Source organism: Anolis carolinensis, chromosome 6 (assembly GCF_035594765.1).
Source record: "Anolis carolinensis isolate JA03-04 chromosome 6, rAnoCar3.1.pri, whole genome shotgun sequence".
Taxonomy (NCBI): Eukaryota; Metazoa; Chordata; class Lepidosauria; order Squamata; family Dactyloidae; genus Anolis; species Anolis carolinensis.
In genome coordinates this window covers 110,459,708-110,486,217 of record NC_085846.1, presented here as the reverse complement: position 1 = coordinate 110,486,217, position 26,510 = coordinate 110,459,708, and the positions used below count along the sequence as shown (strand labels likewise).

The 26,510-nt window shown below is 40.1% G+C and overlaps 1 long non-coding RNA gene across 1 annotated transcript in view; it reads left to right on the top strand.

Moving 5' to 3' along the window:
* Positions 1 to 15,635, top strand: part of LOC134292397 (uncharacterized) — a 28,844-nt gene extending 13,209 nt beyond the window's left edge. The window contains exon 2 of the long non-coding RNA XR_009999627.1: positions 15,186 to 15,635. This is a non-coding gene — a long non-coding RNA (uncharacterized LOC134292397). The remainder of the gene's footprint in view (positions 1 to 15,185) is intronic.
* The last annotated feature ends 10,875 nt before the right edge of the window (positions 15,636 to 26,510 follow it).

Below are 26,510 nucleotides of genomic sequence, written 5' to 3'. Positions count from 1 at the left end.
AGCCGAAAGGGTTGAGAGAAGAAGCCAGGAGGGAGGGAAAGAGGGAGGAAGGGTCACGTGGGGCAAGGAACTGGCAGGCTCTCTGCAAAGGGAGAGAGGTACCAGCAAGGGGAGGCAGGCTGGGCTGGCTCCCAACCTGCCAAATCCACTCCAGGACAAAGTAGGTCAAGGCTCTGTCCAAGCCAGGGGTTGACCCCATTCGCCCCTGTCCGGTGGGGCCTGCAGACGGAGAAAGGAGAGAAAGGGGCCTGGGATTTGCATCTTCCAAGAGTGCATTTGCATCAGGCATGGGCAAACTTGGGCTGTTGCTCCAGGTGTTTTGGCTGTTAGGAATGGTGGGAGTTGCAGTCCAAAACACCTGGAGCAACTGCCAAAGTATGCCCATGCCTGACCTAGAAGGTGGGATGCACACCTGGAAAGCACACACCAATCGAATGCAACTTGACACTCCTTTCACTGCCATGACTGCATTGGCATAATATATGTGTGAGTATATATATACAAATCTCTCTCTATATATAAAAGAGTGATGGCATCAGAGCAGCGGACAAAACAACAAAACTACAGGCCCCCCAACCTCGAAATTTGACAACACAACCCATCATCCACGGCTCTAGGTTGATACAACAAAAAGAAAAGAAAAATAAAGTCCTAATTAGAGGGAGAGGAATAATTGTTTTTATCCAATTGCTGCCAGTTACAAGGCTAAGTTGCGCCCACTTGGTCTCCTAGCAACCGACTCAGCCCAGGGGACAGGCACAAGAGTTTGGAGAGACCCCTAAGGGCCATCCAGCCCAACCCTTTCTACTATGCAGCAGGACACAATCCAAGCATTCACTACACATGGACAACGTATAAATACTATATAATACTACACAGGGACATAGACCCCCTCTACCCTCACCACTTTCACAGTACACAAACAACCAAATGCATACTAAACATAAAGACAACCATACAACAGACATTCAATACCACCACTACCTCAACAAGTTCTCACCAACACCACCAGACAACGCCACAGCAATGTGTGGCCGGGCATAGCTAGTATACATATATACAAGGTATGCCTCCAAAATGTATGTGCAATTTTCATACATACATGCCTATATGTATATTCATATGGAGTTTGTTTCCAAAAGGTAACAAATCCCAACAGATTCCACAGATAGATAGATAAGACACATACATACATCTACATATAGGATGTCCCCGCCCCCAAGTATAAACCCTATATTTATCTATTTTTTAATAATTAATATTTATTTATTTACAGCATTTATATTCCGCCCTTCTCACCCCGAAGGGGACTCAGGGCAGATCACATTACACATATAGGCAAACATTCAATGCCATTTAACATAGAACAAAGACAAGACAAACATAGGCTCCGAGTGGGCCTCGAACTCATGACCTCCTGGTCAGAGTGATTCATTGCAGCTGGTTGCAGCTAGCTTGCTCTCCAGCCTGCACCACAATACATTAACAACTTTCAGTGCCCTATAATTATCTATCATCTACCGAGTTTATAATACAGTAGAGTCTCGCTTATCGAAGCCTCGCTTTTCCAAGCTTCTGGATTATCCAAGCCATTTTTGTAGTCAATGTTTTCGATATATCGTGATATTTTGGTGCTAAATTCGTAAATACAGTAATTACTACTTAGCATTACTGCCTATTGAACTACTTTTTCTGTCAAATTTGTTGTTTAGTATGATGTTTTGGTGCTTAATTTGTAAAATCATAACCTAATTTGATGTTTAATAGGCTTTTCCTTAATCCCTCCTTATTATCCGAGATATTCTCTTATCCAAGCTTCTGCTGGCCCGTTTAGCTTGGATAGTTGAGACTCTACTGTACTAGAAAATATATGTACAGTAGAGTCTCACTTATCCAACATAAACGGGCCGGCAGAACGTTGGATAAGCAAATATCTTGGACAATAAGGAGGGATTAAGGAAAAGTCTATTAAACATCAAATTAGGTTATGATTTTAAAAATTAAGCACCAAAACATCATACTATACAACAAATTTGACCAAAAAAGTAGTTCATTAGACATTAATGCTATGTAGTAATTACTGTATTTACTAATTTAACACCAAAATATCACGATATATTGAAAACATTTACTACAAAAATGCATTGGATAATCCAGAACGTTGGATAAGTGAGACTCTACTGTAGTTATGTATGCCTTTAGTGTGTCCCTCCCAAATATTATTCACTCCCCAAGTTTAGAATTCTAGAAAATATATCTTTCTCTGTATACGGTGTTCCTCCCAAATATATTCACTCCCTAACAGGGTTGCTGTGAGTTTTCCGGGCTGTATGGCCATGTTCCAGAAGCATTTTCTCCTGACGTTTCACCCACATCTATGGCAAGCATCCTCAGAGGTTGTAGGGACTGTTGGAAACTAGGCAAGTGGGGTTTATGTATCTCTGGAATAATGTCTAGGGTGCGAGAAAGAACTCTTGTCTGTTTGAATGGCAAGTGTGAATGTTGCCATTAGGCAACTTGATTAGCATTCAAGCCCCCGCTGGCGCAATGGATTAAACTCTTGTGCCGGCAGGACTGTTGACTTGAAGGTTGGGTTGCTGACCTGAAGGTTGCCGGTTCGAATACAACCTGGGGAAAGCGCGGATGAGCTCCCTCTGTCAGTTCCAGCTCCCCATGCGGAGACATGAGAGAAACCTCCCACAAGGATGGCAAAACATCCGGGCATCCCCTGGGCAACGTCCTTGCAGACGGCCAATTCTCTCACACCAGAAGCGACTTGCGGTTTCTCGAATCGCTCCTGACACGGAAAAATAGAATTGAATGGCGTTGCAGCTTTAAAGCCTGGCTGCTTCCTGCCTGGTGTTAGCTGGCCCTGATTGACTAAAGAAATCCCAACAAAGTATTTCACCAGGCAGGAAGCAGCCAGGCTTTGAATCTGCAAGGCCATTCAAATGCTAATCAAGATGGCCATTGGCAACAAATAGAATTGATTGGCCTTGCAGCTTTAAAGCCTGGCTGCTTCCTGCCTGGTGTTAGCTGGCCCTGATTGACTAAACATCCCAACAAAGGATTCCCCCAAGGCAGGAAGCAGCCAGGCTTTGAATATGCAAGGTCATTCAAATGCTAATCAAGGTAGCCATTGGCAACATTCACACCTGCCTCAGACAAGAGTTCATCTTTCCACCTGCTTCCTAGTTTCCAACAGACCTCACAATCTGAGGATGCCTACGAAACGTCAGGAGAGCATGCTTCTGGAGCATGGCCATACAGCCCGGAAAAGTTACAGCAACCCAGTGATTCCGGCCATGAAAGCCTTTGACAACACACTCCCTAATAGTTTGCAATTCTAGAAAACCTATCTATCTATGTATTTATTTAATACATTTATATCCCGCCCTTCTCACCCCAAAGGGGACTCAGAGTGGCTTACAAATTAAATTTACATACAATATTATATTACAGTAGAGTCTCACTTATCCAACATAAACGGGCCGGCAGAATGTTGGATAAGCGAATATGTTGGATAATAAGGAGAGATTAAGAAAATGCCTATTAAATATCAAAATAGCTTATGATTTTACAACAAATTTGACAGAAAAAGTAGTTCATTACACATTAATGCTATGTAGTAATTACTGTATTTACGAATTTAGCACCAAACTATCACAATGCATTGAAAACACTGACTACAAAAATGTGTTGGATAATCCAGAACGTTGGATAAGTGGGACTCTACTGTATTTGCATAGCACAATACTGGCAATAAATTACCATATTGTACTATATCTATATATTGTAATACAATAGAGTGTCACTTATCCAACATTCGCTTATCCAACGTTCTGGATTATCCAACGCATTTTTGTAGTCAATGTTTCCAATACATTGTGATATTTTGGTGCTAAATTCTTAAATACAGTAATTACTACATAGCATTACTGCCTATTGAACTGCTTTTTCTGACAAATTTGTAGTATAACATGATGTTTTGGTGCTTAATTTGTAGAATCATAATCTAATTTGATGTTTAATAGGCTTCTCCTTAATCCCTCCTTATTATCCAACATATTCGCTTATCCAACGTTCTGCCGGCCCGTTTATGTTGGATAAGTGAGACTCTACTGTATTATTAGTAATATTGCATGTAATGTATAATATATAATTCATATTATTATATTGTATTACAAAATAATATTATTAATATTATGTGCATATACAATATATTATAATATTATATATTATTGTAAATTATATTGTATGTATGTCTATATCTATGTATACACCCTAAATAATAATTATAGAAAATCTATCTATTGGGTGTCCCCCCACCTCCAAAAAGCATACATTTGAACAGTTCATACCCTTGCAATTTATTTTTTTGCAATGCAATATATTTATGATGGTTGTCGCTTCTTGCTCCCTCCTCCCTTTGGAAAAGCCCAGCTGCCACTTCCGCCTCTCTCTCTCTCTCTCTCTCTCTCCCCCCATGGTTGGCCCCGCCCATCCCAGGCGCTCCTTCCCCCGCCGTCTCTGATTGGTGGGACGAAACTGGGAGGCGGGACTCTTTCTTATCCTCTTGGCGCGGAAGGATCGCCCTCTCCAAGAGGCGGCGGTGAATCGCCTCGAGACTGCTCGCGGAGGGAGCGCGCCTGCGCAGGGACCTCCAGACTCCAGAGAGAGGCTCAGTACACGCGTGTGCACGTCTGAATGCGCGCACTGTACACGTGTATGCGTGGATAAGGTGCTCTTTTTTTCCATCCTTGCAACATTCTTTTGGGGAGTGTTTATTCATTTCAACTCAACCAGAAGAGAAAAAAACTTGACTCGGGAGTGCATCTACACTGTAGAATTAATGCAGTTTTGACACCAGAATTAAAGGAACGCTGCATTCTGCATTCATAATGCTGTTTTTATAATATAGTAAAACTGTGACATTAAGTTTTGTTTGTCTTTGTTTGCTTTTCATTACCACATTTCAATATTAATATGAAAATATAGAGTTGATGGTGTAATATTGGGTATATAGTAGTATTAGTCTTACTTTTTTATAGTAATTCTCAAGCAACCAACCAACTATCTAACCAAAAGGAAAGTATATTTGTCCATACCTGCTAATCCCTATCACGCAGGTAAACTGAAAGTCTGCTTTTATTGTACAGTAGAGTCTCACTTATCCAAGCCTTGCTTATCCAAGTTTCTGGATTATCCAAGCCATTTTTGTGGTCAATGTTTTCAATACATCATGATATTTTGGTGCTAAATTCGTAAATACAGTAATTACAACATAACATTACTGCGTATTGAACTACTTTTTCTGTCAAATTTGTTGTATAACATGATGTTTTGGTGCTTCATTTGTAAAATCGTAACCTAATTTGAGGTTTAATAGGCTTTTCCTTAATTCCTCCTTATTATCCAAGATATTCGCTTATCCAAGCTTCTGCCGTCCCGTTTAGCTTGGATAAGTGAGACTCTACTTTAATTCTCAAGCAAGCAACCAACCATCCAACCAACCAGAAACTATATTTGTCCATACCTGCTAATCCCTATCATGCAGGTAATCAGAGATGGCAACAATAAAAGTACAAACAAGAGACCGATGAGATCTGAGAAATTAATTGGAAATTTAAATCTAGAATAGGGGTGCTATATGATCAAGAGAGGGACATATTACAGTAGAGTCTCACTTATCCAACACTCACTTATCTGACGTTCTGGATTATCCAATGCATTTTTGTAGTCAATGATTTCAAAACATCATGATATTTCGGTGCTAAATTGGTAAATACAGAAATTACTACATAGCATTACTGCGTATTGAACTACTTTTCCTGTCAAATTTGTTGTATAACATGGTGTTTTGGTGTTTAATTTGTAAAATCATAACCTAATTTGAGGTTTAATAGGCTTTTCCTTAATTCCTCCTTATTATCCAACATATTCACTTATCCAATGTTCTGCCGGCACGTTTATGTTGGATAAGTGAGACTCTGCTGTATAAGATGGTACAAAACTGGGATGATAGATGCAATATACTACCGAATTATTTGTGTGTGTGTGTGTGTGTGTACACTCATATATGAAGAGATGACACACACACACATAAATATACATAGGCCTCCGATGGTGCAGCGTGTTAAAGCGCTGAGTTGCTGAACATGTGGACCCAAAGGTCACAGGTTCGAATCTGGGAGTGAGGTGAGCTCCTGCTGTTAGCCCCGGCTTCTTCCAACCTAGCAGTTAAATCACATGCAAATGTGAGTAGATCAATAGGTACCACCCAGCGGGAAGGTAATGGTGCTCCATGCAGTCATGCCAGCCACATGACTTTGAAGGTGTCTATGGACAACGCCGGTTCTTCAGCTTAGAAGTGGACGTTGTTTCCAAGTAACTTTGAAGAAGTAAATCACGAGGAAACGATACATATTATTGTGATGGAATGAATTCAGATTCTAATAAATATGAAAACAAAGCAATGGTTCACTATCTGGAAGTGATCAATAATATATCCCAATCGTCAAGAAAGAGAACCTTCGTTTAATTAGGTGAAGTGCCCTCGTTGAATATGGCATGCCCTCTATCTTTAGTTCTCATTCATTCATTCTCTCTCCACTTTCTCTTCCTGGATGCTGAACAAATACCTTAGTCTTGAGTCTGATTTTGAAAAGTATTTCTTTGCATCCTGTATTTGTTTCAGGAACCATTAAAAAACCCAGTCTCCTGTTGCAAAACATGTAAATAAATGTCCTTGATATACTGTTCCCTGTTCCCTTTTAAAGTCTTGGCTTATGAGCACATAAAGCTGCTAAACTCTGACCGAGATAAATTATAGAGACTTTTCTTGCTCCCCTGTGTAGCCGGAAAGGGAATTCTCCACATTTATAATGATAATTATGATGATGATGCACAGCTACTCTTTCACGAGCCACGCTGGATCGCGAAAACAATCAAAACTTCGTCGTTGTCAATTTTGTCTTCAAGATGGGAAAAGGTCTGGATTCAATTCAATTGCACGACGGCCCTCAACCCGGAAAGGTTAGAAGAATCACAGTGTCTGAAACGAATTAATTAAGCCGGGGAAATGCTGGCATCAAACCAATCTTCTTCCATAATATGCTCCAAGGGACACATTTATGGTCACTCTTGGTTGTCTTTCTAGGACTAGGGCAAGAAAAAGGGGCTAGTTCACAGCCATAAGGCTTTTAATGGAAAGACATTGGTCCAAATTGTTTTTTCAGGCATCTCAAATAATGCACAGCTTTTGAGCACTTAAGGAAATAGACTCTTAGCCGCAGTCTTCCAAACGGCTGCAATACAAGGATGGTTTCTGTTCTAGAATCTTTATATTCCATGGCACGATAATGCATATACTTTGCACTATTCATAAGCTTTCAAAAAGGCTAAGTACCGGTACCTCATCTTATTTTCATCCATCTAACTTCTCTTCTATAAGCTTTAGCAAAAGGAAGAGTATTGCTGCTCTAGACCAAATATATCTTTCCTCAGGTCTAGGCAAGGGCAATAGGAGTCAAGGTTTACATACAAGTACACAGCCCGCTAAGGAATCTCGTATTTAGGAAGTGCTTGCTGATTACAATGCTCTCCTAATAGCCAGGTCAGAAAGACATGCAGTAATCACAACTTCTGCATCTTGAAAAGTATTTGTGTTTCTTGGGGCTAGGATTTGCAAGAATTCAAGAAACTTGCCGAAGGAAGACGTGAGCTCCGCCGACTGCGATATTGGAGCTGGATATCTGATAAATTCATACCTCAAACTAGATTAGAACTCAGACCCAAGTTCAGTGCTTAAGTCAAGATTTCTGTATGGTAAATATGATAAGGAGCTGAAGGTGATTCCCACGCAAAGCAAGCCCAAGTATGCTTCCCATAGACTATTTATGAATATAATTTCACAAAAACATTGATCAAGTCATCCTATACAACAGGCACAAGCACACTTCGGCCCTCCAGGTGTTTTGGACTCCGGTTGTTAGGAATTTATTTCCAATATTTCTACCCCGCCCTTCTCCCCAAGGGGACTCAGGGTGGCTTACACAACTGGCAGGATCACTACCAGTATATCATAATACAATAAAATAATAAAACAGTTAAAATAGTTAAAAACATAATAAAGTACAATATATAAAAGATTTAACGCAGTACAACGCCGAATATGTATGCCAATTGTGAGATTTGAAGTCCAAACATCTGGAGGGCTGAAGTTTGCCCATGCCTGCTATAGTGAAGGTAAAGGATTTCCCCTGACATTAAGTCTCAATATGTCCAACTCTGGGGGTTTGTGCTCATCTCCATTTCTAAGCCAAAGAGTCGGCATTGTCCGTAGACACCTCCAAGGTCTCCAATGTGGCCGGCATGGCTGCACCCGAGCGCTGATATCTTCCCACTGGAGCGGTGACTATTGATCTACTTACATTTGCATGTTTTTGAACTTCTAGGTTGGCAGAAGCTGGGGCTAACAGCAGGAGCTCACCCAGCTCCCTAGATTTGAACTGCCGATCTTTCGGTCAGCAAGTTCAGCAGCTCAGTGGTTCAATCCGCTGCGCTACCAGGGGCTCTATACACTATACATTTCCCTAACAAATGTGTCCTAGCACATTTCCTGTTTACATTCTAAGACATCATGATGCTAAAGCTAAGGACAAAGGAGGGAAGTAGGGGAGAAATAGGGGCATTATAAAACCAGGTGAAGAAGTGCGATGAGAAAGGATTAATTGGGTCTGTCTTTGCCAAATCAGGGCAGTTGGAGGCTATGCAAAGGGAAATAAATGGTTTAGGAACTCTTACAGGTGATTGCCATTTAAAAACTAATCTGCATATCAAAGTGTGTAAGGGATAGGTATGGCAAGACATGTGTTGAGGCTCCTAAAATGGATCCATGACCAATTTCAAGATCTTTCTACTCCTGTTTCTATTTGTTTCTGTGATTACCAGAAAGGCCGGGGTGGCGCAATAGGTTAAACCTTTGTGCTGCTGAACTGCTGACCTCAAGGTTGGCAGTTCGAATCCGTGGGATGAGGTGAGCTCCTGCTGTTAGCCCTAGCTCCTACCAACCTAGCAGTTCGACAACATGCAAATGTGAGTAAATAAATAGGTACTGCTTCGTCAGAAAGGCATAAGATGCTCCAAGCAGTCATGCTGGTCACATGACCAGGAGGTGACAACACAGGTTCCTCGGCCTGAAAATGGAGAAGAGTACCTCCTCAGAGCCAGTGATGAGCACTGCCTCCAAAGCCGGAAATGAAAGGAGAAGCCTTTGCCTTTGTTTGTGTTTGTGTGTTTCATTGTATAGTAACAAGGCTTTGAATGTTTTCCAGTATCTGTTTACACCGTAATTCGCTCTGAGTCCCTATGGAGAGAAGGGCAGAACATCAATAAAGTGTTATGTTGTTGTTGTTGTTGTTGTTGTTGTTGTTGTTGTTGTTGTTAAATTACCACTCATGCAAGAACCAACACTTCAGTATAACATTACAAATACCACGGTTAACTTTTGCAATAACAAGGGCATTATGATGCTTCTTTTTCAAAACAATGTTAGAGAGTATTTTTTTAGTGTGAAAATTGTATTGGTTACTTCTAAAGCACTGAGATGGGTCCATTTTTGTGGTTTTGTTACAGTAGAGTCTCACTTCTCCGACACTCACTTATCCAACGTTCTGGATTATCCAACGCATTTTTGTAGTCAATGTTTTCAATGCATTGTGATATTTTGGTGCTAAATTCGTAAATACAGTAATTGCAACATAGCATTAATGTCTAATGAACTACTTTTTCTGTCAAATTTGTTGTATAACATGATGTTTTGGTGCTTAATTTGTAAAATCATAACCTATTTTGATGTTTAATAGGCTTTTTCTTAATCTCTCCTTATTATCCAACATATTCACTTATCCAACGTTCTGCCGGCCCGTAGAATCATAGAATCATAGAATAGTAGAGTTGGAAGAGACCTCATGGGCCATCCAGTCCAACCCCCCGCTAAGAAGCAGAAAATCGCATTCCAAGCACCCCCGACAGATGGCCATCCAGCCTCTGCTTAAAAGCCTCCAAAGAAGGAGCCTCCACCGCAGTCCGGGGGAGAGAGTTCCACTGTCGAACAGCTCTCACAGTGAGGAAGTTTATGTTGGATAAGTGAGACTATGTTGGATAAGTGAGACTTTACTGTACAAAAATAAAAGTAACAATGGATTATCAATGGATAAGTCATTAAATAATCAGTGAGGTTAATGAGTCACTTGAAGAAGAGCAATATGCACACATGCGCACACTGCGCACACATGTAGGGCAAACTATCAATGCAAAAATGCTAGAATATTGTGGCAAAACTTCAGCAACTGATTGTTTTAGCTTCCTTGAATCAATGCAAGCTGTACTCAAGGTGGCATTTGCAGAATATAGATGATGGTGTTTTCTGGAGTGAATGGCTGATGCCAGATATTACCATCTAGGTTGAATTACAAAGCAAGAATTGACATTTCTCCTCATGTTCTTGCATTCAGTGGCATTCCTATACTAATCGTTAACACATCAAATATGCGATGACAGCATTAAAATGCCTAGACACCAGTTGTTCTAATTTTCCGGTCCTGATTGCAAATGTGTGTGTGCATAGGATGGTGGTCCTTTTGCTGGCATCCTGAAAATGGCATTGTGGACAAACTGCATTCAATGGCATAAATTAGATTACAGATAAGGCTCTGTTTAATATAGTGTGCCTTGCCAGACACAACGCTGTTAAAGGTGATGGTTTTCCTAAAATACACACAAGTGATGCAGCATAAGGATGTAATCCAGGATTGATGATCCGAGGACAGCTCTCACTAGCCATCTCCATACATTGGAGGCTGCTGGAAAGCTGTAGCTTTAGCAGGATATTCAGAGCTGGCTGAAAATGGATAGATTTTCCTGATTGCCGTATGATAGTTAGGAAAGGCACAAATGGATTGTATTCAGTGTTGCTTGACTCAAATATTTAATAGGGAAGAATTCATTCTTGAAAGCCTGCTTACTCAGTCACTTGATGGTGTCTGTACTCAGTGGTATGAAAAAGATATTCTTAATGAAGTAGATGTTAACTAAGTCTTTTATGGCAATTTTCTTTAGTCAGTTTTTTTTGATTCTGAGAACTAAGATGTAAAATACAACAGGCCCTTGGTATCTGCTAAAATTTGATTACAAGACCTCACATTGCATACCAATATCCATGAATGCACAAGTCCCATTATATACAATAGCACAGTAAAATGATGTTCCATACATAAAATGGCAAAAACCAATATTTCCTTTTTGGATTTAATTTTTTTCCCCAAGCTGTGAATGGTTGAATCTATAGACACAGAATCCCTAAATACAGAGGGTCGGTTGTATTATACCTCTTTTGTACGCTTTGTTTAGAAGGATTACCAAGCTTCAAGTAGGATTTATTTTAATTTAAGTGTTGAAAGAAACATTAAGGAAAATAATGATGAACATTTGTCATGCTGCTAAATGTGATTGTTGGGTGAATGGAGCATATTTTCTTTGCTATTAAAAATGTTGTTTATAAAAACTTTGAAAATTCCCTAAAAATCCACAGGTAAGCGAAACATTCTGAAATTTGGTGGACTGAGTAGTAAATGTGCTCTACTATTATAGCGAGTTTCACCCCCATATGTATAAAAATGAGGGAGAAAGGAGCCTCTGAAGTTTCCCCAATTGTAGTAATCATGCGCAATTAAAATAACAAAATTTATTTATTTATTTATTTACACCATTTTTACCCCGCCTTTCTTACCTGAAGGGACTTAAGGCAGCTTACAGGAGATGGCAAAATTCAATGCCCAAAACAGAATTCAATAAAATCAAACAACACAGTTACATCAATTAAATACTTGATAAAAACATTATACAAAGCTTAAAACACATAAATACTTCAGTCCATTCATCCAAATACCTCATACATAAACCTTAGTTTGGACCATGTCGGATCATAATGCTCATTCATTAAATGCTTGAGTACATAGCCACGTCTTAGTAACAAAATTTCGTTGCTCTTGTTATAGTAACAAATTTTTCACTAACTATACTTTAGAAACACTTTAGAAACGAAATGCCAGCACCCCCGGTTTGTAATTACTTTTGAACAATTTTTTAATGGATCGCACATCCCTATTGTCTATTGCAGTAGAGTCTCACTTATCCAACACTCGCTTATCCAATGTTCTGGATTATCCAATGCATTTTTGTAGTCAATGTTTTCAATATATCATAATACTTCGGTGCTAAATTCATAAATAAAATAATTACTACATAGCATTACTGCGTATTGAACTACTTTTTCTGTCAAATTTGTTGTATAACATGATGTTTTGGTGCTTAATTTATAAAATCATAACCTAATTTGATGTTTAATAGGCTTTTCCTTAATCTCTCCTTATTATCCAACATATTCACTTATCCAATGTTCTGCCGGCCCGTTTACGTTGGATAAGCGAGACTCTACTGTATCTGTTGTTTTGCGCATCTACATGAAGATCAGGAACAAATCTCCTATGCAAACCAAGCCTACTTTAGAGTTCTTACTAGCATTTTCTCTTATAATTCTCCTGGAAACCCAAATCATGGGCTTGAATTATTGATTCCCATCTCTTAGTTATGGCTAGCAGTCATCAACTTTTGCCCGGGTTATAATGCCGAATTTCATGGATCCATCAGAAGTGGGCTAAGTTAACAAACAGAAGTGTGTGCTGGGTGTGAGTGTTTTGATGAACATTGGACTTGTTACTCAAACCCAGTCAAGAAGATGGCTTTTGTAAACTGGATGAAGAGAACCTCGGCCTTGTAAATAGTTGCTCTGCCTTCAGAATAAACAATTAAGGGTGGGAAGGGAGAAAACAAAGATCTGATCTATAGCAGCCCCTAACGGTCTCTAAAGCCATTTCATCTCTGCAGAGAAGTATGAGATTGTATTGGAAGAGAGGGGCTGGCCACCTGTTCAACTGGGTGTTGTCCAAAGGCTGAAATAATAATCCGTATACAGATGAATTGAATTGATCACAGGAGGACACATTTCTTGCAGCAGCTGGCCAGGTAGATCCCCTTCCAGGAACATTTGCTGCACAAACAGCAGACTTTCTTTCAGAATAAATACATAGAAGAAGCCTGCAAGGCATGATCTGAATGTTTTGGTTCTCCAGTGAATTCCGATTCTTCCGCTGATATTCACTGGTCTGTATTGGTGAGATTTAATTAGGACTGAAAACTAATTTGATGCTTGTACTGCCTCGGTCTCAAAGGATCAGTGCAGATGGTAAGTCTGTAGGAGGAGATATGAGCAGTTCTTATTCATTAGCCGCAACAATCTTTTCTTAAGGTGGTGCTTCTGGAACAAGGCACTTGCATTGTTTTCCGCCAGTCAGAGTGTTCGAGGGAAATGCTTCCCTATGGGTACATCTGTAATGTAGGCTTTATGCAGTTTGACCCCACTTTAACTGCCATGGGTCAATGTTATAGAATTATGGGTATTGTAGACCGGCAAAGTACCAGCACTCTTTGACAGAGAAGGCTAAAGACTTTGTAAAACTACAACTCCCATGATTTCATAGCATTGAATCATTTCATAGAATCATAGAGCTGGAAAAGACTTCATGGGCCATCCAGTCCAAACCCTTGCCAAGAAGCAGAAAAATTATATTCAGAGCAACCCCAACAGATGGCCATTCCACCTCTGTTTAAAAGCCCCCAAAGATGTAACTCCCACCACATTCTAGGGCAGAGAGTTCCACTGCTGAACAGCTCTCACAGTGAGGAAGTTCTTCCTGATGTTCAGGTGGAATCTCTTTTCCTGAAGTTTAAAGCCATTGTTCCGCGTCCTAGTCTCCAGGACAACAGAAAACAACAACAACAACAACAACAACAACAATAATAATAATAATAATAATAATAATTTTATTTTTATACCCCGCCACCATCTCCCCAGAGGGACTCCGAAGCATGCTCCCTCCTCCCTGTGACTTCCCTTCACATATTTATACATGGCTATCATGTCTCCTCTTAGTCTTCTCTTCTGCAGGCTAAACATGCCCAGTTCTTTCAGCCGCTCCTCATAAGGCTTGTTCTCCAAACCTTTGATCATTTTAGTCGCCTTCTCTGGACACATTCCAGCTTAGAGTCAACATCTCCCTTTAATTGCAGTGCCCGGTGTGGTCTGACCAAGGCGGAATAGAGGAGTAGCATGACTTTTCTGGATCTAGACACTATACTCCTATTTATGCAGGCCAAAATTCCATTGGCCAGTTTAGCTGCCACATCACATTGTTTACTGCAAGATCCTTTTCACATGTACTGCTGTTCAATCAGGCGTCTCTTCTGTATCCTTCAAAGAGATAGGGGAGGTATCATCAGACTGGTGACTCACAGGCTGCATGGACCTGCCACAAAATGACATTTCTTAAGAATTCACTTCCAACAGCATTTTAATTCTTAACTGTGTAATGCATTTCGGTTATACTGCTGATGTACCATGTGTGTCATTCATGCTGCCACTTCACAAATCTATCAGCCTCTTGCTTCTCCCCGATGTACACCAGTAAGGTTTTCCTTTTCCCTCTACAATGGTTTACTGGTGTTTGTAAAATTTAGGGTACATCCAGTTATATTAGTGGTTCCCTACCCGTGGGCCACGAGACCTAAAATAAGGTCTGCAAGACATGCAGGGAAAATTGGTGCTTGGGGTATTAGTATTTTGGTACTAATGTTGGAGAGTGGTCTCTGGTCAAAATGGTCAAAAAAGGTTGGGAACCACTGAGATATATGGTTCCAAGTACAACCAGTCAAAACACTGCACAGCTATTCCACTATTCTGTCTTCACAATTTTCTAGGAGCAGGAAAAAGAGGAGAAGAACAGAAGAATGACAAGCAGAAGACATCCATCTTGATATTTCTGTAAAACTGCTGTGGATCAGGCATGGTAAAAGTCTCATGCATATGTTTTGGGAGAGAAGGAAGTAAGGAGGGAGAGAGAAAGAAAGAGGTGATTCTCTGCCCAGCGCCGAACTGATTCTTATATAATATGGTCAGCAGAGCAACTCTTCATTCCTTAGTTATGTATGATTGGATCTCATGCTATTACTTTTACATCTGGAAAAGGAGAATTATTATACCATATGTTATGTTATGCTCCTTCCAGGTCGTCATCCTTCTTGAGGAGAAGAAAGAGAAGGGCTGAATGAGATTTCTGCAGCAGCCAAGGCTTGGATCAGCTGGTGACGGGAGCGTGTCCTCTGCAGCTTCCTTCTTCTTTCTCACCAACACCTCCAGCCTGTTATTACCTTTAAAAATGGGACATTGGCATCATGGTCTCCCATAAATCTTAACTCTTCGTACGGTAATTGGTTTATAGGAGCCACGGTGGCGCAATGGGTTAAACCCTTGCGCTGGCTGAACTGCTGACCTGAAGATTGGTGGTTCGAATCCGCAAGAGAGGATGAGCTCCCATCTGTCAGCCCTAGCTTCCCATGCAGGGACATGAGAGAAGCCCCCTGCAGGATGGTAACACATCTTTGAAGATGGCTGATTCTCTCACACCAGAAGTGACTTGCCTTAATTCGCTTCTGACACAATAAAAAAGTAAACAGTTTTTTCTCACTCTTGCTATTCTTTAAAGATGGTGAATGCTAGGACTTATGAGCTGCTCCTCTACTTAGAATTTTCCTCTAGGTCTTAAACAATGTATGTGTATATCTTCTTAAGGTACATTTCAGTGCAATTTGTTAAGCTGTTTGCATACTGCCTGCTTACTTTTTGTGTGTGCAAAAGCTAGTCTTGAAGAGACTCGAGAGATGCAGCACTTTCACCTGTAAAGGAGACTAACTTTTCATTTGACTAGTCTTCATCTTTCCCAGAGAAGAGCCAACATCTCAGCAAAAGGCCTTGTAGTCTCTTTCAACTCTATAATTCAATGAATCTACCCCTAATGCTATATTATTTTCCAGTGCAATGTCTTGGATGAAGGTGCAAGAAACTGAACCTGGGACCTACTAATCTGAACCTGTCCTAGCTGAGCATGAACAAAGTGCCTTTTCTTTTCTAGGAACTTTTCAGCTCTCACACATCTGGAATTAAGTACAGGTTTTCTGTATTTGAAAAATACCCCTCCTGGACCCATTTAGGCACTTTTCTGTTGTCTTTTAGTTGTCGATGCTGCTACAAACAATCCATCTTTCAACCTACTCAGATAACAACAGTCCCCACTACTCTCTATAATGTCATGCGAACGGGGCAAAATCATTTGAGAATGGCACCCTGCTTTGCTTACAGTATCACTACTTATCAGCGGATCCCACAGAGGTTTTCTTTTGAATGGTGCTTGTGATTTTGGCAACACATGCACTCTTACATTGGGAACCACAATTTCCTCCGAAGCTGGTTTTGTTGCTGCTCCGTCTCATTCCGAGCTCAATGGCCGTTTCCTTCACAGAGGCTATTTTGTTTTTCTGGACCAAGGCCATTCAATTAAGTGGGAAGTGCGGCAAGAGAGAGAAAGACTGCAAGCACTGTTCCCACGTTTCCCCCAAGGCTGATCTTCATGCAGCTGTGGCTCCGAGGGACACCTCTGGACATAAAGGCCAGCTTATTACGGCCCATCTTCTCCAAGTCCTGTCAGGGAGCTAAATATCCTGAAGTCGGGAGTAGCCGCAGCACAATGTCCCTTTATAACTCTCAGGGGGCCTTCTTTCCTGGCTCCAGCTGCCTCTACATGCTGTTTTTCCTCCGTTCTTTTCTTCAATATTTTTTCCAGTTGACTTAATTATTACAGTGCATGGGCCAGACTGAGGAAAACACACTGATAGTTGGAGTTGGCATTGCAGTTTGGGCTCGGAGCGGGGAAGTGCCATTGCCATGTAATGACCTCATCTGGGAAGCCATTGGTTGCGTTCCTGCCTGAAGAGAGCCTCTGGCCGGAGGCCTTTGGGCTTGCTTTGACTTCCCTGATACAGAACAGAGACAGGGCCTGTCTTTTGCCAACCCGTTCCGCTGCCAATGCCCTGGCAAAGCCCGAGGGATGTTTATAAAAACAGCACAGTACTCAGGCTTGTGCCGAGAGGGAGGTGACAGGGGCGTGCGTGCCGACAGGGAGAAGAATACAAAGTCACTTCCCAGCTCTCCAGCTTGGATCCCAACTGGGAACGAGCACATGGAAAACCCCAATGAAGTGCAAACACTCTCTAGCAAATTGGACTCTCTCTTCCCTAGAAGGACCAACATTGATGGAAAGGGCCTGTGCCTAGTCCCTTGAGCACAGCCTAGGATGAAAGGAAATTTAATTTAGTGGTGCAGAAATACTAAGTGCTGTGATAAACTGTTTGTGGAATGGTGATTAAGAGTACCTCTGGAAATAATTTTGCTGGATGTGCAGTGTAACAGTTATGGGAAACTGTTCAAATCATCTTGGAACTAGTGCCCTTAGACCAGGCATGGGAAAACTTTGGCCCTTCAGATGTTTTGGACTTCAACTCTCACAATTCCTAACAGCCGGTAGGTTGTTAGGAATTATGGGAGTTGAAGTCTAAAACACCTGGAGGGCCAAAGTTCGCCAGCTGTTGCCTTCCCTTGAATATAGGGAAGATAATACAGCCTCAGTAGCCTAAAGCGCCAGATCCCACCTGATCTAAGTAGGGTCAGCCACGGCTAGTACTTGTATAGGAGACTGTCAAGGAATATCAGGTGACAACGGCTGTATTCCAAAGGAAAGAAAATGTCAAACTACTTCTTAAATATTCCATTAATTTCATAGGAAAACTTATGAAATTAATGGGGTTGCAAAAGGTTCTCAGGCTGTTTGAAGGTGATGCGCACACACATGGCCATACCCGGAAAAAAATTTCAAGGGAGGGGTTGAAATTTTTTTGAGCAAATCATTAAGAGTAGTTCCATAACACAAAATAATTTAGAAATCAGGCTCCATCGATAAACTTCAGTGGACACTCAAGACAGATAAACTTCAGTGGACACTCATGGGGATTTGGTTAATCAGTTAAAATTCATGAGTAAACCTGGTTTTTTAAAAAAATCTGTAATATCTATCTGCTGCATAGCAAATGAGTTTTTCGGCGTCTCTCCCCATCTACAACATGACTGCTAATCTACAGGATTAATTTAACGTTTGGTTTTAGGTACAAACCTGCTGTATGCCAAGGACTCAGAATGAATTATAAGATTGCAGAGTCTATCCATCTATCATGTGGTCTTACTCTTTTCCTAATGCCTTCTACCTCATGTGTCTATGTGCCTTCAAGTTGCCCATTGATTTCTGGTGACTGCATTAATTTCATAGAGAAAGGAATACATTTTCATAGGTAAGGAATAAACAGAAGTGGTTTTGCCAGTTTCTGACTCTGTGTAGCTTACAGCACCTGAAATTTGTTGGATCCAGGTGTTAACCAGGGTCGATCTTACTGGTTAGATCAGATGGGATCTGGTGCCTTTAGGGTATTTAGGCCCTGTCTTCTACTTTACTAATTATTATTGTCTTTCCTAGTGAGTCATTTCTGCATAATAGTGACAAACTCAGTTTAATCATCTTGGCTTCTAGGGAAGAGTTCAGACTTGATGTACTCCACTACCCATTTATGTGTCTTTTTAGCAGTCCACGGTATCCACTGTGTCTTTTTAGCAGTCCACTGTTTCCCAGCACTACTTCTCAAATGAGATTTTTTTCCCTATCAACTTTCTTCACTGTTGAGTTTTATAACAAGCTTGGGAAAACTTCAGCCCTCCAGGTGTTTTGGACTTCAACTCCCACAATTCCTAACAGCCTACCGGCTGTTAGGAATTGTGGGAGTTGAAGTCCAAAGCACCTGGAGGGCCAAAGTTTGCCAATGCCTATTTTACAACCACGCATAAATATGGGAAATGCATGGACTATCTTGATTTTAGTATTTAGTGATAGATCTTTAGACTTCAGAATCTTGTCTAGCTCCTTCATAGTTGCCCTTTCCATTCCTAGTCATCTTCTGACTAATGATTGAGCCATGGTTTGGAAAATCTTTAATTATTTCAGGGTCTTTATCTTATATTTCAAGATCATGTAATTCCATTCCATTGATTTCATGGCTAAGCGGGGCTCTGCTGGAGAGTTGCTTGGCAAGAAAGGCAGCAGCAGTGCTTGGGTGACCCTAAGGAGAAAGACATAGTTTGTTTTGCCTTTTCAACAGGGAGGGCTTCAATCTACTCTGTCACCATTGGTTTCATTCATTGCTGGGCTCGGCTGGATGGGAGCCTCGATCTGGATATGGACACGGGATATATACGGTCATCAAGAATAAGCCAGTAAGGTGTTTTAGGAGTCGGTCTGGGAGTGAAATGGGGAGCAATCCAGAGCAGCTCCAGGGAAGAATGCTTTGAAGTGCATCTGATTTATTTTACTGGTGTAGACAACACCTTATTCTGTTGTATCACTAATCTCTCTGGACAGAATCGCCATATGTTCACAAACAAGAGCTATGTTCATTGACAGCTGTGCATTCACAGAGGTTTTAACTTGTCCAATGAAAGTTATGTTTAGATTATTAAAGTGATGATCACCAGGCTCAAACCAAGAAGCCACCAATTGTTGCAAATCCATCTGATCACAGTGGTTTTTCAAACATCTTCAGAAAATGAGGCCTTTTCTATGATTGCAGCCGTCAAAGAAAACCAGTAATATTTGTGGTACAGCACAACTTTAATGCAAGTTGTTAAAATCCTGATTAGTGTGATAAAATCTGAAAGCTATAATTTATTTCTGGGGATAATTTTATGGTTAGAGTGGATATAGTCATGTCAATCATGCTACAATCAAAACAAATATAAAGAAATAATGTAAGAATTACTATATGTGTAGTTATTTCAGAGCATGTCACTTGTGAACAGGGGTGCAACATATGCTTTGCATTCAAATGTACTATGATTGCATCTCCAGGCATCACTAGGAAAGATGTCAGGAGATACAGTGTCAGTAGAAACATTACTTGAGAACAACCAAGTGAGATGCAAAAAAGATGAGTGAAAGGGAGTTGGTTGCCCTCATAGTAGGCTGTAGAGCTTGATTCTGCTCGGTGGGTCACCTGTTCCAAAGGAATTATTGAGATGTGTCACAATAATACCATTGCAAGAAAAATCACAACTTCTATCAGATATTTTCCATGAGTATGAGTCCTACTGATAGCTGTTTTTTTACATCACTGTGTTTTTGGCTTGGCCAACTTGTTGCGTGAGCTGGCAGACATTGGCATTTGCACACCTCTGATATATGACTTGCTCCAAGCGCTTTCCATATTTTTCCACTGTCGAAACTGGCAAAAGGAACCTTGTCACACGTGGCATTTGGAAAGTTAATCTAGAGGTTGCCAAGCTCTTTCTCTGGAACTCGGTGCTTGAACGAAATACATGGAGCCACAGAGCTGCTATGGTGTTTCAAGGCAGTGCGGACTTTTACTGACTTTCTCTTTTGCACCCCAAATATGATAGGAGACACAATTTAGACATTTTTTTAAATCAATAAAAACATTTGATGGTTTTACATTTTAGTATTCTCTAAGGAGAAAACAGTGCAAGGGTATATTCCTACTACCAATGTTACTTATCTTTTAGGGGAAAAGGTGTGAAGTGAGAGGGGGAAAACTTTAATGGGCTTATTATTAGCTTCCCTTAGTGGAGCTGTTAATTAAATAATGGCATCCACTGGAGAAGTCCATTAAAGCTTCCAGATGTACGATGCTATCTCATTTGGAACCTAAAATAGCTACGGTTGAGTCACCATTTACTCTGAGATGGACCGGTGTGATGTTTCACTTGGGAAAGAGTAAAAGTCTTCAAGCTTGCTCCAAATGTGCCAGGGGTTTTTGCCCCTGCACAGTTGATATTAATTAGTTCTTTTAGAAATAAAAGCCACAGCTATAAAGTATTTATGCAAGCTACATCAATGGAACATGGAGGGGAAAAAGGAAGGGTGAGGGGAGAGACTAATATCCTTAAAGAGTTTATGTGGAAGAACTGCCTAATTCACAACTCGGTAAATCAGCACACCTAGGAGTCCCCTTGACAATGTGATGATGTTGGCTCCAATCCATTAAACCCAGTATAACTGCCTTAATTGCAATCTTAATGAATACAGTCCAATTTTTGAATTTTTAAAAATAATGTATGGAGACCAATAAAAGTTAACATTTCTAGCTATTGCTCAGGAGCCAGGTAAGCAAATACCTCTCTGGGCCAAAAGCAATGGCTGAAGGCATTTCGCCCAAAAACCAAAATAAGATGAAGCTGCCTTTCACCATGGGATGCTGGAGGCAAAAGAAAGGGCAATATTGAGAGCTCAGGGAGACACTACAGCTTTTACTTTGTTGGTTAGTGTCTCATTTCCCTCCAACATCTTTTACTGACTGTTCTAGATATATCCGATTTTGGAAGAAGTACAGTTCGGCAACTCAGCAAAAAAGAAATCAATCCTTACATAGCAAAAAAAAAAACTACTCCAGGGCTTCCTGTCAGGATAATTTACATCCTACAATATGTGTGAAATTCTGCTGCTTTGTTCTGAAACCAGTAGTAGGGTTCCAGAATATCTACTTCTGAGAAAATGGCCATTAACTGGTTTGTATTTAGCCTCTGTATGTGGTATAATGGAAACTAGATGATGAATTAAGAACTACCAAAAAAGGAATGTAAAATAGTTTTCAGTTTTTTGAAAATACTGGTCTTCCCTACCCGTTAGCAGGATGTATTTCCAGTTTCCAAATCATGATGCCAATTAGAAATATGCAGGTATTTTATATGGAAGATACTTTCAGCATTAAGTCCGACTGGACATGGTGGAAATTGCTTCCATGTAAATATGAAACATCTGAGCTACTATTTAATTGAGAAATATTTTAACATACTGTTGACTTACGAGAGATAATATATATTTCACTTCTTCATAGTTAAGGGCAGAATTTGCTGCTCTAAAGCAGTGGTTACCAACATTTTTTTGACCAGGGACCACTCTCCAATATTAGTACCAAAAGGGTTACAAATCTGTTTTTGGTTAACTTTAGATTCAGTTTGGTTATTTTGGGTGCTGATTCAGAAAATTGCATTGGATAGACTACATAAGCTCTAGTTTTTGATACAGAACATATGCCATCCAGTAGTCGACATCTGCTTGCCCACAGAACACCATATTTAATAATCTAGAGCCGATATAGTCTATCCAATGCAATTTTCTGAATCAGCACTCCAAATAACCCCAGGAACAGGCCTAAAAACGAAGACACCAAGATTTTTTTTGGTTGGTCCGTGTTATTATCCTTAGTAATAATGATGAGGCCACAGACCACACTTTAGTTCTTGTGGACCACAGGTGGTCAACGGATCACAGGTTGGGAATCACTGCTCTTAAGTGTAATGTTGGTCACCCACCTAAATTGTTTAAAAAAGGGATTTGATTTAATCATATTGATAGAAATTATGACTATCAGTGTGTGCTAGTCATAATGTTAGTCAGAAGCATTTTTTGAGCTCAGAAGCAGCATGCCTTCTAATAGTATTGAAGAAAAGTTGGAGAAAACAGTTGTCTTCATATCCTGCTTGTGGATTTCCTGAAGACACCTGGTCAATGATGATAGGAATCAGACTGACGGATTAGATAGACTTTAGATTTCATTCATATATAAAATAGGATGATGTTGAAAGATTGCCTTCCAATAACATTTTCAAAAATTACTTTGTGATTTTATACTTCTATCCCAATTATACTCTGGTATGTAGCCAAGTCGCCAGCAAGATCAAAGTAGTCTATACTTTTCCAACATTAATATAAGTAGATAACAGAGAGAATCTAGGGTGTGATATTTTCTTCAATTTATCACAAAGCCTCAAATATACTATCAAGAATGGAATAGTTCTATTATTGAGTGGATCACTCTTATTTTTAGCTCCTTATAGAAATCTTATGAAAAGCACCTATGAATTCTTATCCAAGGTCACTCAAGTAACTGACCTTATTTTGATTAAACCATGCCTTGCCGCAACTGGCAAAGATGCTGACAATAATAACTCAATCAGAAAACTAAAGCTTCATCTTCCCATCAAAGTCATTACAGTCTTTTTGAATACTCTGTGGAGTAGGTAATTTAAATTCAAGGTTACATGCAATTCACTGCACTTTTGAAAGCAATGGGATTAGCAACCAAATGCCATCGTGTGCAAGACCATGGGGAAACCTTGAACTGCAAGAGGGTCCTATAGAAATGTAAAAAAAATAGTATTTCAAAAGAAATGCATAAATGAGGTAATAGTGTAGATCTGCTTTGTACGGTTTTTTACATCTTGCACTTGGATCTAATATGCTAGAAAGCAAAGAGTGCACTAAAATGTAAGTTGACAAAGGGAAGGGCTAATGAAATTGAAAATTGTCTCTGGATTGTGAATGAGCTTCATACAGTAGCTTTTATATTCTAAGTCATGTACTCAAACAAATCAAAGAAAAACAATAGCACTCATGCGATTATTTTTCTAAATGGCTCACTGACACACTTAAAGAAGTCAGTTTTGTTGATTCCTGAATCTTTTAGTGCCATTTGATACCATGGAACCTGGCATCCTTTCAGAAGATCCTGTCCAAATTATAAGGCTGCTTCGTAAGATAGTACTTAGGAATAAAGCCTGGCATCATGGATTCTCATTTGGGGTTGTATAGGGACCTATTTTGTCCTCCAAGCTATTTAATATCTCTACTGAAACTAGTGAGTGGGGTCATTTGCAGTTCTGGAGTTTGTAATCCTCAGTATCCTGAGGACAGATCACTTTTGCCATCAGTCGTATCTGTAAAATTGCTGGTTCCCAACTGTAACAATGGAGTGAATGAAGGCCAGTGAACTGCAGCTTAATCCAAGATACTCAGTCCAACAACCAAGATACTGTTCGTGAGTTATTCTCCTGTCCAAAGGAATGATGTTCAGCCTGTTCTGGCTGGTGCCGTACTATGAAGAAGCAGGTTTATAGCTTGAGGGCTCTCTTGGATTCATTACTATTACTTTAGGCTCAACTGGTATGGTGCCTCTTCTACTCATTTCAATTGACAGCCCAGCTGTGTCCTTATACGGACAGGCATCCTGGCTTTAGCAATCTGTTTTCAGCATGGACATTTCAAAAGACTCAATTAATTCAACTGGATTGGTAAGAAATAATAATAATAATAATAATAATAATAATAATAATAATAATAATAATAATAATAATAGGCACAACAAAACATTGCATGGAAAGTTCCTTGACAAAATTGAAGGAAAAGCTGATAAGGAGAAGACCTGGCTCTGGCTCACGAATAGGACCCTGAAGAAGGAAACAGAAGGCCTGATCCTTGCAGCCCAGGAGCAAGCCATCAGAACAAAGGCAATCAAGGCCAAGATAGAAAAATCAGCTGATGACCCAAAATGCAGACTGTGCAAGGAAGCTGACGAAACCATTGATCATATCCTCAGCTGCTGTAAGAAAATCGCACAGACAGACTACAAACAGAGGCACAACTGTGTGGCCCAAATGATCCATTGGAACTTATGCCTCAAGTACCACCTCCCAGCAGGAAAGAACTAGTGGGATCACAAACCAGCAAAGGTCGTGGAAAATGAACACGCAAAGATACTGTGGGACTTCCGAATCCAGACTGACAAAGTTCTGGAAACACAACACACCAGACATCACAGTTGTGGAAAAGAACAAGGTTTGGATAATTGATGTTGCCATCCCAGGTGACAGTCGCATTGATGAAAAACAACAGGAAAAACTCAGCCGCTATCAGGACCTCAAGATTGAACTTCAAAGACTCTGGCAGAAACCAGTGCAGGTGGTCCCGGTGGTGATGGGCACACTGGGTGCCGTCCCAAAAGATCTCAGCCGGCATTTGGAAACAATAGACATTGACAAAATCACGATCTGCCAACTGCAAAAGGCCACCCTACTGGGATCTGCACGCATCATCCGAAAATACATCACACAGTCCTAGACACTTGGGAAGTGTTCGACTTGTGATTTTGTGATATGAAATCCAGCATATCTATCTTGTTTGCTGTGTCATACAACGTCGTTGTGTCAATAATAACGGTTTAGTATTTACAACTGATTGTATAAGTCAACTCTAGCATCAGTTTGGTTAGAAGTTTACTTTTAGACCATAAAATATAGTTGTGGAAATGTATCCTCATAGAAATAATTCTAAAAGGATAAAGTTTTTCCCGACGTGAAGTCTAGTCATGTCCGACTCTGAAGCCAGACAATATATTATGCATGATTTATCACCAAAATAATTGCTTTCTGATGAGAGTATTTTATTTACTGAAATTGCCTATACTCCAGAAGCAAGTGGAGTGTATTTCTCCCAAAGGAGACATGTTCTAGTGGAAAATTCAAACTTTAACCTTGTGGATTAGATATAGAGTCTCACTTATCCAACATTCTGGATTATCCAACACAGTCTGCCTTTTAGTAGTCAATGTTTTTGTAGTCAAATATTGTGATGTTTTGGTGCTAAATTCATAAAAACAGTAATTACTACATAACATTGCTGTGTATTGAACTGCTTTTTCTGTCAAATTTGTTGTAAAACATGTATTGGTGCTTAATTTGTAAAATCATAATGTAATTTGATGTTTAATAGGCTTTTCCTTAATCTGTCCTTATTATCCAACATGTTTGCTTATCCAGCACTCTGCCGGCCCATTTATGTTGGATAAGTGAGACTCTACTGTAGTTATGCATAGAGCCAATCTACTGATAGCACCTTTTTGTCCCTCTTCATTCTCCAACAAATCGGGAGGGTGGCTAAATACGTCTAGTTACTTGCTCAAACGTACATTCTGCTGTCCTTAAAAACCCACCTTAGCCCACTATAACCATGACTACATTTAGCCTAAAGAATTTGGTTACCATAATATCTCTTGAACAAGTTTGTGTTGACTAAAGAAAAAATATATTCAGACATGACAAAATTGTTCCTGTTCATTCAGAGTTGGAATTCTGTCCCTGTTATGGAGTAACAATACAGTATTGACTTTGTTGTAATGTCTGTAACAAGATAGACAGCATACACAAGCCATTTTTCATCTGAGTTCCTAAGTAACTAATAAATATTGGCTGGAATTCAGGATTGTGATTATGGATGTATATGCATCAGTCAATGATCCATATTCACCAATATTATGTAGTCAGGACTGTGGCGCTATAGCTTTGATTGTTAATTCCTTCCCAAATCTATTTTATCACAAACCAGTTGGATCAGGCGAAGCTGGTGATTAGAGGACAGGAGAATTTAAATCTCTTCCTACCTGGCAGCAAGGCTGCAACAAGGACTTGTGATAGAGATCCTGCTTTGTGAGTTGGCAAAAATGAAGTGGAAATCTCATCTTGTATGTAGGCAAGGTAGAATTCCAATCATTATCATCAATTTCTGAAAGGCTACTAGAAGGTATGTATAGTTTACTTATAAACTTTATTT